This window comes from Phyllostomus discolor, chromosome 12, assembly GCF_004126475.2.
Source record: "Phyllostomus discolor isolate MPI-MPIP mPhyDis1 chromosome 12, mPhyDis1.pri.v3, whole genome shotgun sequence".
NCBI classification, from domain to species: Eukaryota; Metazoa; Chordata; class Mammalia; order Chiroptera; family Phyllostomidae; genus Phyllostomus; species Phyllostomus discolor.
In genome coordinates this window covers 24,665,456-24,676,714 of record NC_040914.2, presented here as the reverse complement: position 1 = coordinate 24,676,714, position 11,259 = coordinate 24,665,456, and the positions used below count along the sequence as shown (strand labels likewise).

The following is an 11,259-nucleotide window of genomic DNA, read 5'->3' as shown; positions in this document are numbered from 1 at the left end:
CTCCCAATGCCGAGAGTGTTGCTTTTGACCAGCCTAAAGAAAGGCTGATATCTGACCTCCTGCAGGGGCCACAGGCCTGGAGCCTGAGGACAGGGGCCTGCAGACCAGGTAACTCCTGCCCCAAAGGCCCCAACCCCCACCCCAACAGGACCCGCTCTGCCCCTAACACCCCTGTCTCTTTCCCCAGATCCAAACCACCTGCAGACACCCAAGAAGAGCCCCTCTGTGAGAGGAAGGAACAGCTGCCCTGGGGAGGGGACACAAGGATTTCAGGAAGTTGTGGGGGAGGGGACAGCTTGAAAGGGTATGGAGTCAAGGATCAGAGAGACTGAAATCCATACACCCCAACCCAGCTTCCTGCCTCACCCTTGGGTTAGTGGCCCAACTGGGAGCAGGCACGTCTGCAGCCCTGAGATCTCAGGGACCATGACAGGAGACACTCCCTGTTCTGCCCCCACAGATGCTGCTGTGAAAGACCCACAACCTGGGGAGGGCATGGAGCTGGACCCTCAGGTGAGATACTGGCTCCTCCTGTCCAGGCTGCCAAGGACCTTCCTGTTGCCCAGTTTACTCCATTTGCCACTCCCTGTCCTCACCTCACCTGGTTCTCAGTAGCGTCCACATTGACCTGTCCTTCTGGGCACCGAGTCGTCCTTCTGTGACTCACTCCCACAGCTTTCTTTTGTTTTCATGACCCTTCCTGAGTGGTCCCCTATGCTGGCTCCTCAACTCCTGTCCCTGTGTAGCCCCAGGTCTCAGGAGGAGGCATGAATGACTGAATGACCTGCAGATCCCAGGGTCCCATCACTCATTCACCCAGCAGCTGTGACAGGAGCTCACTGGTTACTAGCTCCATGTCAGTGCCCCAGTGAAGCCCTGAGCAGCCTGTCCCCACCCTCCTCCAGCTCCCCTGTGGGTGAGGGAGACACCTGCAAACAGGCAAATAGCATCCTGTAGAGCCAAGTGCTGTAAAGGAGAATGAAGCAAGAGCAGGGGGTGGAGTGTGTGGTGAGGGGAGAGAACAGAGAAAACAGCAGGTGCAAGGTCCTGAGGCAGGACCTGCTGCTTCAGCCAGATGGTCCCTGTGGCTGGAGCTGAAAGAGCAAGAGACAGAGCATTAGGTTAAGAGTCAGATCCATAGAAGCACCAGGAATCCCAAGGCTCAGGGAGCCCCTGAAGACTCCACCAGGAGAGTGACCTCATCTGACCTGAAGTTTAACTCATCAGTCTGACACCAGGTGCACTCATGACTGGAGGATTTCAACTGTGGGGTCAAGGATACACTGGTTCTGTCTCACTGTCTCTCTGCAGCAGAACAGGACCCATGATGACTCCCAGGGAGAGACATACGCCCAGGTGACCCTCTCAACATCAAAGCTCAGGCAGGGAATGGTCTCTTCTCCTTCCCCCCTGTCAGAGGAATTGCTGGACATGAAGGACAGACAAGCAGAAGAGGACACACACATGGACAGTCATGTGGGTCCCGTCCTTTCCAGACCCCAGGCTTCCCCAACCCCAACCACCTTTCACCCCTCTCACTGTCCCCCTGCTCCAGGCTGCTGCCTCTGCTGCCCCCCAGGATATGACCTATGCCCAGCTGACCCACTTGGCCATCAGACAGCAGGCAAGTGTACCCTTTTCCTCCCCATCAGAGGAGCCCCCAGATGAGTCCAGTGTGTATGCTGCTCTGGCTGTCCACTAGCTGAGGAAGGATCCAGACCACACACTCTAGGGAAGGGGCCTGCAGGGACCCCAGAAGGCACAGGAGCTATCTGAAAAGACACTCACTAGTGGCCCCAGCCAGCCTGGGGACCTGACATGGACCCCAGCAACTTCTGGGACCCTCTGGGAGTCCCCTTATTTGGCAACCACAGATAAGTACTATCTCTACACTTTGGAATCCAAGCAACAGACTTATTAAGAATCAACGTGTGAATTTAGAACCAAAATGGAAGGTAGAGAATGCTTTCAATGAATGATCATGTAAATGTTATACATTAGTCCTATGAAATGGAACATTAACAACCATGAATGAACATCTTAGAGAAGAAAAAGGTGAAGACATTGAAACCACCTAAATGTCCTCCCACACATGCTGAGATGAAGGTGTGGCAACCTGTGCGATGGAGTGTCACTCAGCCACAGAGATAAAATCCTGTCAGTGTAGCCACACAGAGGCATCGTGAGCATGCCATGCTACATGGGGTAAGTCAGACCCCACAGCACAAGGACCATACAACTTCACTCATATGTGGGTGAGATGCGAAACTCTACAGTCATATGTATTAACTATGTGGAACTTGTAACAAAAATTTTCCTGCAATGTGAATGTGGATTCCAAAAAGCTTTATTTGCAAATGCTTCTGAACACATATGCATGTATGAAACACACACCCATGCACACACATAGGGGCATACACAGACATACAGAGAGAAACACATAAAAAAGAAAACAAACTCATAGAGATAGACATCAAAAAACTGGTCACTGGAGGGGAAGGGTGTTGGCAGGGGGGAGATGAAAAAGTGAAGGGTATTAAGTGTGCAGTGACAGAAGGAGACGGAGCCTTTCAGTGGTGGGGACACAATGAAGTAGATAGGTGATATACTACACCAAAGATTTACAAAAAATTACAAAAAGAATGGCAAAGTATACCCAATGAGGGTAGAATGTGGAAAATCGTAACAGTAAGAGTAGCTACTGAGGAAAAATCAGGAAGGCCAAAAAATTTTCATTCTTGCAAACATTAATCACACTTCTAAGGTCTAGCACACTGGACACAGAACAAAGAGAGAAGCCTCCCATCACCCCTATCAGGACAGCATCTCACAGCCTTCCTTTCAAATAGATAACAGAACACTGTGAAACGCATACCACTGAGACGCAAATAAGAGTGCTGTGCTTTACTGCCCTTTAATAAACAGGTCATGAATTTTCACAAGAACACTACTAACATTTTCACACCAACATAATAAAAAATGTAGATGGAATCCACAAATTTACAATTTACGAAAATGACAGACATAGAATAAATAGAAACTCTGAACTGTTCCACTGAAACATTTTGACCTTGTACTTCAAACTTTTCCCACAAAATGAATGTGGAGTCTGGGAAAACTCACTGATAAAATCTTCCAAATGCTTTTGTATGCAAAAGCACACACACACACACACACACACACACACACTCAGATATACAAACATACACACAACAGCCTTACACGCATTTCTCCTGACAACAGAGAAGAAAGGCACATCCCACAACAGAGTTTATCAGGCCAGAAATAAATTGATGATGAAACCAAACGATGGAGCTACAAAGAGCGGACCTTACCGGAAGCTCTCTCATGTGAACTCAGGTGCAGAGTCCTAAACAAAATTTCACCAAGATGCATCAAAGCATAAACTGTGTCATCCATCCTGACCAGGCAGGTATGTGATTTCAGGAATGCACGGTTGGTTCATATCCAGAACATCATCAGTACAATTCAAACTTTCAAAGAATAGTAATAAAAAATAAAATAAAATAAAAGGATCCTCCCAACTGGCGCAAAACTTGTGTTAAAATACAGCACCAATTTCTAGTGAAAAACACTTCAGAAAGACGAGGGCATTTTCTATCACCTATCAAAGCATCTTTCAAAAGCTTTCTAAAAAGAAATGATGTTTAAACATAAAAACTTGAAAACTTTTTACCTGCAATTGAGCCTGGGCCAAAAATAGTTGCTAGGGAGCTGCACAGGCTCAGCTCCTGGCCTTATGGTATGCCTGCGTGTCAGTCCAGCCGAACCCCACCCCACAGGTTTTGCTGGGAGGGGAGGGGCCCCTCTGAGGGGGGAGTGGAGGGTGGCCACACTGGGGCCCCACCCAGCCACAGGCCCCACCCAGAGGCCAGCACCCAGAGCAGTTCCCTATCTCACAGCCTCAGCTGTGGGTCAAGTCCCACCTCTGCCCCTGCTTTGGCTCCCACTCCCACATCTACACCTTCAACTGTTTCTCCAGCATTCACCACAGCATCTTCTGATCCTGCACCTGCTAGTGCAACCAAGTAGGAGACACCTGGAACTTTCATCAACAATTGAACATCCAGCCATTCTTCCCTGTTAAACATTTTTTGAGGATGCAACAAGTGCACTTGTGACAGATCAATTCTCTGAGAATTTGGCCACTGAGGTCATGTCGATGGGCTATGAACCATAGCAAGGGATGCAGCCATGTGAGCCAGGTTCACCACCCCGAGAGCCTTACTGTATCTTTAAAGGGAACCCTGGAGGCAGAAAAAGTCAGGCTGTGCTTGCTCCCCTTCCAGCTGCTAGTTCTGGGGCTCCTCAGCCCAGGGCCCTGTCCCTGCAGAGCCTGAGACAGTACTAAAGGAGGGGACCAGGGGGTTTCTTTGTTGATGTTCTGCAATGACTCCCTTTGTTTTTTTTCTTCAGGTCCATCCCACATGGCTGCTTTGAGTCCTCACATCTAAAATATCATGCCCTCTTCCACTGTTATGTAATAAAATGTTCTTCATTTATAATCATATTACCAGATGGGCATTATTGAATTTATATTTTTTCAGTTCACAGAATTAACGTGGATTCACTAACTGATTAAATGCACTAAGTCAGATACAAGCCTGGGAAATACAGATCCCAACCCACGCCACCACCCTTTCTGTTCCCACAGTCCTTCCTGTCCTTATCAGATGCCACCTGTGCCATTTCCCGAGAAACGTCATCACTTGAAGGGACAGCCTGGTGGTGTGCTGCTCTGAAAACTCATCTATTTGAGCATCCTGACTTGTGATGCTTGACCATTTTTGTGGTGTAAATCTTCCTTCATGACCAACCCAAAATGCCAACCTGACTTCACTGTGTGCAGAGTTGGGAGATGGCAGAATCATCCTCACCACCGAGAAAGAGCCATCAGACAAACACCTCCCCACATGCCCTCTGTTGACCTGCATTCATCATCTTGTAGACATAATGATAATTCCTACTGTAGTGTGAAAATGCAGTGTCAGTGAAATTGTGACAACATAACCCCAGATATTCACACAAGAGTAAAAAAAAAAATCTGAAAACAAATGGGTTTAGAATTCAAATAAATGTGGTGGAGGTAAAAATTACTTCAACCCATTTGGAGAGTATGTTGGAATTATCTAAGTAAAAGGAGGAGACACAGAGTTTTGACCATAACATATACATGCTAGAGAAACTGTGTATGAAGGCAGCAGTTACACTCACAAGAACATGGACCAGTGTGACCCTCATATTATAAAGCAAGCACACATCACAAAACCCCATGAGTAAAAAAGAAAGACGGGTGGTATTTGTTCACCATGATCTACCAGATGATGGTGCAAAGGTACAAATTAAATCACCAAAACAATGCATTTCAATCTTCAAACGTGCTGGTGAGTCAATGAAAGAAAATTCTCAAAAGAAGGCAGGCAGGGCTGTTCCGTTGTGCAACCTTCAGAAAGAGATGCCATTGGTCACTCAGGCAGGCACCCCTAAGAGAAACCCTATGAACAAAGGTAGGAGTGGATCCCTTGTGATCCGTTCAGGGGTTAAATGTAGTGCAATGTTGAAGGTTTGTTCAAATGTCCTTTGTGACTTTCATTTGGTGACTTCAAAGTCCAATTGTCATTATAGGAAATGCTGCCTTTCTATTTGGTGATTTCTCTATATCTTCATACAATTTACTGAGCTGTCATGAAGTTAGGTGGTAAATTCCACTGGCTAACCCAGCCAATGTGCTTCTTTAAAGTGGTTGTTGATGTGTTACAGGAAAAGTGTTGTGTTGGCATTACAGTTCCCTCAAAACATGATCAGCACCTGCTTTACCAGCTGCTCTAAGTCCAACCAAAAGAGGAGTCCCTGCCTGAGGCAGATGCTGGGTCTCAGAAGACAGCCTGTGCATCACACTGGACATACAACTGACCATGTTAAAGGTCCACGGCAGCTTCTGATCCCACATTGCCCCGACTGTCTGGATGCTTGTAGGTCACCAGTATGCACATGTGGGTTATTTCACAGAATAGGGTTCAACTCCATTGGGAACTCTTTTCAGATCACACACCTTTTGGTTGCAGACTGAACAATGCTCAGGATATCTGCTGTCCTCCTGGACCCCACTGAGGAGGACTCAAGGGAAGGCAGCTGAGTGCAGGGGGTACCAGATGTTGAGGTCAGGCTTGTCTTGATTCCTTTCTTGATGGAAACTCCCTGGATGCCTGACTTTGAAAAACAGACTCAGTATCAATAAGACTTGTTGTCACTGACATGTGGTGTTTGATAAATGAATGTACAAAAAATGCAAAAGAATGAAGTTGTGTATGTACCACACACCCCACACCAAAATGAACTCAAAATAAATCAGTATAGCAACTAATATTATAAAAATCAGGATCTAATGGACAAAAATCCTCATGAGTGTGGGCTAACTTATGTTTTCTTGGAAATGACACTAACAGTACAATAAACAAAAATATATGTTAGACTTTATCAAAGTAATAATGTATGTGAATCAAAAAATGCTATCAAGAGAGTAAAAAAAAACTCAGACATACAAAACTGGAGAAAATATTTGCAAATTATACCTGATAATGACTTAGTCCAGAATACACAAAACAAGTATGTAACTCAACCCCCCACACACCAAAAAAGCCCAATTCATAAAACTGGTCAAAGGACGTGAGTCGGTACTTCTACCAAAAAGACATTCTGCAAAGACAATAGCTAAAAATGGAAAGATGAGCTCAGGAAAACATGCTCCCCATGGTCAGTCATTAGGAGAATTACCTTGAAAATGACAGTGACCAACGTCAGCAAGATGGTGCCTAGATAAGAAGTCTTGGCTGTGCTCACCCACAGAAGCCACAATTTAAGTACCATCCACCGACAAAACTCAAAACTACATTCACACTTTGGGGTGAACATGCAAAGTCCCAGCACCAGCACCCTGTGGAACAAAAAACCCAAGAAATAGCACCTTGACAAGGGGAAGAAGAACAGCTTCACTTTACTGAATCTGCCCTCCCACCTGTGGGTCCTGCTCCCTACAGTGAGATGCCCTCCACCTGCAATTTCTTCTGTGGGGGCGGGGATAACAGGAGCCTCTGCCCCTACAGCCTTTCCATCACTGCCCAAAGGTCCAGCCTCTGTCTGGCTGAGGGGTCTGCAGACTGGATACTCTGGGGGCAACTGAGAATGAGGAAATGGGGAGGGCTCAGGGTAATTGATGTGCAGGTCTCCATAGCCAGCCCATGCACGAACCCTGCCGCTGGCATTGAGTTCCTCACAAAAATGAAACCAGAGCTTTCTTTCTTTAATTATATTTTATATTTATGCTATTACAGTGGTCCCATTTTTCCCTTTATGCCCCCCTCCAACCAGCACCCCCCAAGTCCCTCAGGCAGTCCCCACACTGTTTTCCATGTCCATGGGTTATGCATCTGTATTCTTAGGCAACTCTGTTCCTTAGAGTGGACTTGACACCCCCATGACTATTCTGTAGTTATCAGTGTGCACGGCTTAGAACTTTCATAGGATCCAGCACTTTCACTGTGAGTTTCTATTCAGAGGACATGAAACCAGGATCTCAAAGAGGTATCTGCACTCCCAGGTTTGCTGCAGGGTTATTCAGGACAGCAGAGACATGGAAACCACCTCAGTTTTCCACCAGCAGATCATGGATAAGGCAGCTGTGGTATGTAGATACACAATGGAAAACTCTTCAACTACAAAAAGCAGGAAGTGCTGCCCTTTGAGACAACACGGATGCACCAGGAGGACATTATGCTGAGTGACATGAGCCCAGACACAGTGAGGAAATCCTGCATGATTTCACTCATATGTAGAATAAATTTTTTAGAGATCTGAAATCAAGTAAAATAAGGGAGAGTAGTGACTACCAGAGGCTGGGGATTGGGAGAAGAAGAAAACATTGATCAATACATGTAAACTTTCTGTTACATGATAAATACATTCTGGAGACAAATGCACTGAGTGCTAATCATAGTTAAACAATTATGAATTGTGCCCTGGAAATTTGCTGTGTTCTCACCCCACACACCAAAACAAAATGAAAATTGTGTGAGGTAATGGGTATATCAATCATTCAAGTGTGGTGATCTTTTCAGAGTGTACATATATACCAAAACACCAAGATGTACACCTTAAATATATACAATTCCCATGTGTCATTATTTCTCAAAAAGCTAGGGGAAAGAATGTTCTTGGTTCAATAACTTTTTTTTAAAGAAGTAAAGCATCTGCAGCAAGCATGAGCCCTAAAGAATATTAACTAGGGCACACATTAGATATTCCTTCTGCAAATAGTTTTTTAACATTAATATTTACTTATTATCTTGGGAAAGGAATAGGGCATATAACACACTGAATAGTAACTACAACGTAAAAAGGGTAGCGAGAGAATGTAACACCCTCACATGACTGTGGATTCTAGGCAAAAAAAGTGATACTTTAGACACTGAGGGTATTTTGTGATGTGGCTCGAATCAGACCCTCAGCACCTGCTGTCCTCATGGTGAAAAGACACTGGTCAGCTTCCTGAGTGATGGCACCTTGTGGACTGTACAAACTGGGGTGTGGGGACCTTCCCACCACATCCTGTGACTTTGTCAGCTTTGCTCAGCTCCTGTCTCTTGCTCAACAGCAGCAGCAGCATGTTCCCCAAATACCTCAGCCTCATGGGTGTTGGTGAGTCCTGGAAAGGAAGGGAGGGGTGGGTCATGGAGGAAATCTGGGCTTCCACAAGGCACAGGACCAGTTCCATGGATGGGTTGCATGCGAGCACGGGATCCATTGGGAATCAGTTGCCTCTCATGTGGTTTCCTTCCAGGGTTCTCTCTGGGCCAGAGGATCTGGACACTTGTAGGTGAGTCCTCTCCATCCCCTCAGTACAGTGTACAGCAAACTCTCTGGGTGTCAGCCAGGGATTTTGCAGGGAGAGAGGAGTTGGGGCTGTTGTGGATGGCACTGGAGGGCCAGCATGAGACTTCTGGAAACACAAGGAGAGTGGCAAGTCCTGTGGGATCCTAGGGTCTTATTTCTGCTGGGAGAACCTTCCTAGTCTCTCCCTGAGGCTACAAATCTCAGGTCTGTGTTCACATGAAGGAGGCTGTGGATTTCCAAAGCTGTGTTCTGTGGCAGGTTGCTGTCATCTCCATAATTAGGGGAACAAGATGCCTGGTCCCACACAGGCCTCCTAGGATCAGGTGTGCCATGCCTTCCCTAAGCTGCCCTTCACCATAGGAACTGCAGGGCCTCCCACTGGACCTGCCTCAGGGGAAGGGGCCAGTCCTGGCCCTTGGGGCAACTCTGATGGAGGAGAACTTCACAAAAGATCAGGGTTCTATTTCACCTTATTTTCATCAAGTAGAACTTGCTCGTTTCTCCCATGTCAATTTCTTTTATTCAAATTGTGTTTTAAGTTAACTTTGCACAAACATTTTATAAACACTCAAGAATAATCCTTGTTGTGGAGTGACCTGCAGGTCCATGTGGGGTTGGACTGTGTCTCTGGTCCCCCACCAGGTCACCCTGGGCATTAGGAGACTCAGTTTGGGGGAAGCCTTGGGGGAATGAAGAGGAGAAAAAGCCCCACAAGGGGTAAGAAGAGGGGCAGCTCCCCATTCTGAGCTCTAAGGCAGTGACCCCTCTCTCCCAGGTGGGCACAACAAGCCCTCCCTGTCAGCCTGGCTGGGCCCTGTGGTTCCCCTAGGAGGGAGTGTGACTCTTCAGTATCATTTCCACCCTCCATTTACCTCATTTAAAGTAACCAAAAGGAATGAGACCCCCAGTCCTGAACTCCAGAGAGATCACATCAACACCTTCACCATGAGCCCTGTGACCACTGAGCATGTAGGATCCTACAGATGTTTTGGACATCACAGCCACACGTCTGGATGGTCAGTATCCAGTGATGCCCTGGACATAGTGGTCACAGGTAGGCGGCGTCCGGCCCAGCCCTTGACTACCAAGCAGTCAGAGTCAGATGCCCTTGAAACCAAGAGTTATCACTGCATTCCCAATCAGGATGAACCTTAGAAGGAGAGGCTGCTATGAGAACACAGAGACAGGGTGTGTAACATAAGGAATGGGTAGCCCAGGGAAAGGATGAGGTGCCAACAAGCAGGAGAATCAACTCAGGAATTAGCAAGAGCAGAATGCTGCTGCCTGGAGCAGGCAGGGAGGACCCAGCAGGGGCCATGTCACCTGATCCTAGCTCCAGAGACCCTCCAGGGGTCTTGAAACCCTGCCTTGGAGCAGCCAGAGCCTCAGATTAGCCAACGTCACCTGTCACATTGGGAGTGGTCTCCAGAGGCACAGGTTAGGGCATGGATTGGGAAATACCCTTTTTGTCTCCACATTCTTCCCTCGTCTCCTGCCTATTGTCTTTTTTGCTCTAGGAGATGTGTGCAGGGAGTCGGGTAATGCATCCAGCAGGGTCAACCCCACCCCACACATAGAGAGCAGGGACACGATAGAGTGGGAGTGGATCACACAGCCATGCAGCTTCGAACCAGCCCTAAGAGTCTGGGTCTTTTAGTCAAGAGAGACAGAAAAGCAGGTCCAGGTGGGGTGGTGAGATCCAGGCTGTGAACCTCATGAGCCAGAAGATGGACCAGTATGCTCAGGGGGAATGCAGCACAAAGACTTAGGAAGGCAAGGAGACATCACAGGGCTGAGGGAGGAAGAAATCCACTCCTGGAATATCAGGAGAAGGGGTGAGGGGGGCAACACATGAAAACTACTCTCTTTCTTCCTAGGTGTGTTCAAAAAACCCTCCCTTTAAGTACAACCAAGCTCCTTTGTGCACGCAGGAGAGGCTGTGACCCTGCACTGTCACTCAGAACTCATGTTTGACCAGTTTATCCTGTGCAAGGAGGGGAATGCACAGCATTCCTGGCAGGTTGCTGAGAAGTTCCATGCTGGGAACAGACAAGCTCACTTCTCCATGGGCCCCATGACACCTGCACCTGCAGGGACCTACAGGTGCTATGGCTCTGTCAACCACTCCCCCTGTGAGTGGTTAGTCCCCAGTGACCCCCTGCAGGTCATGATCACAGGTGAGTGTGGCCACACTGGCCCTAATTCTCTTTGTGTTTTGCAAGCTTTAAGGGGTAATGTGGTGTTGTGTACAACGTTAGTATTGGGGAGAGAAAGACAGACATTCAGAGAATAAAAAATTCAGGAGAGGGAGCTCGTATGGCAGGGTGTCAAGGGAAAAGAAGAATAAAT

At 47.2% G+C, this 11,259-nt stretch overlaps 1 pseudogene; it reads left to right on the top strand.

Annotated features, from left to right (window-relative positions):
- The window catches only part of LOC114510963, a 133,413-nt pseudogene that overhangs the window by 65,729 nt on the left and 56,425 nt on the right, over positions 1–11,259 (top strand).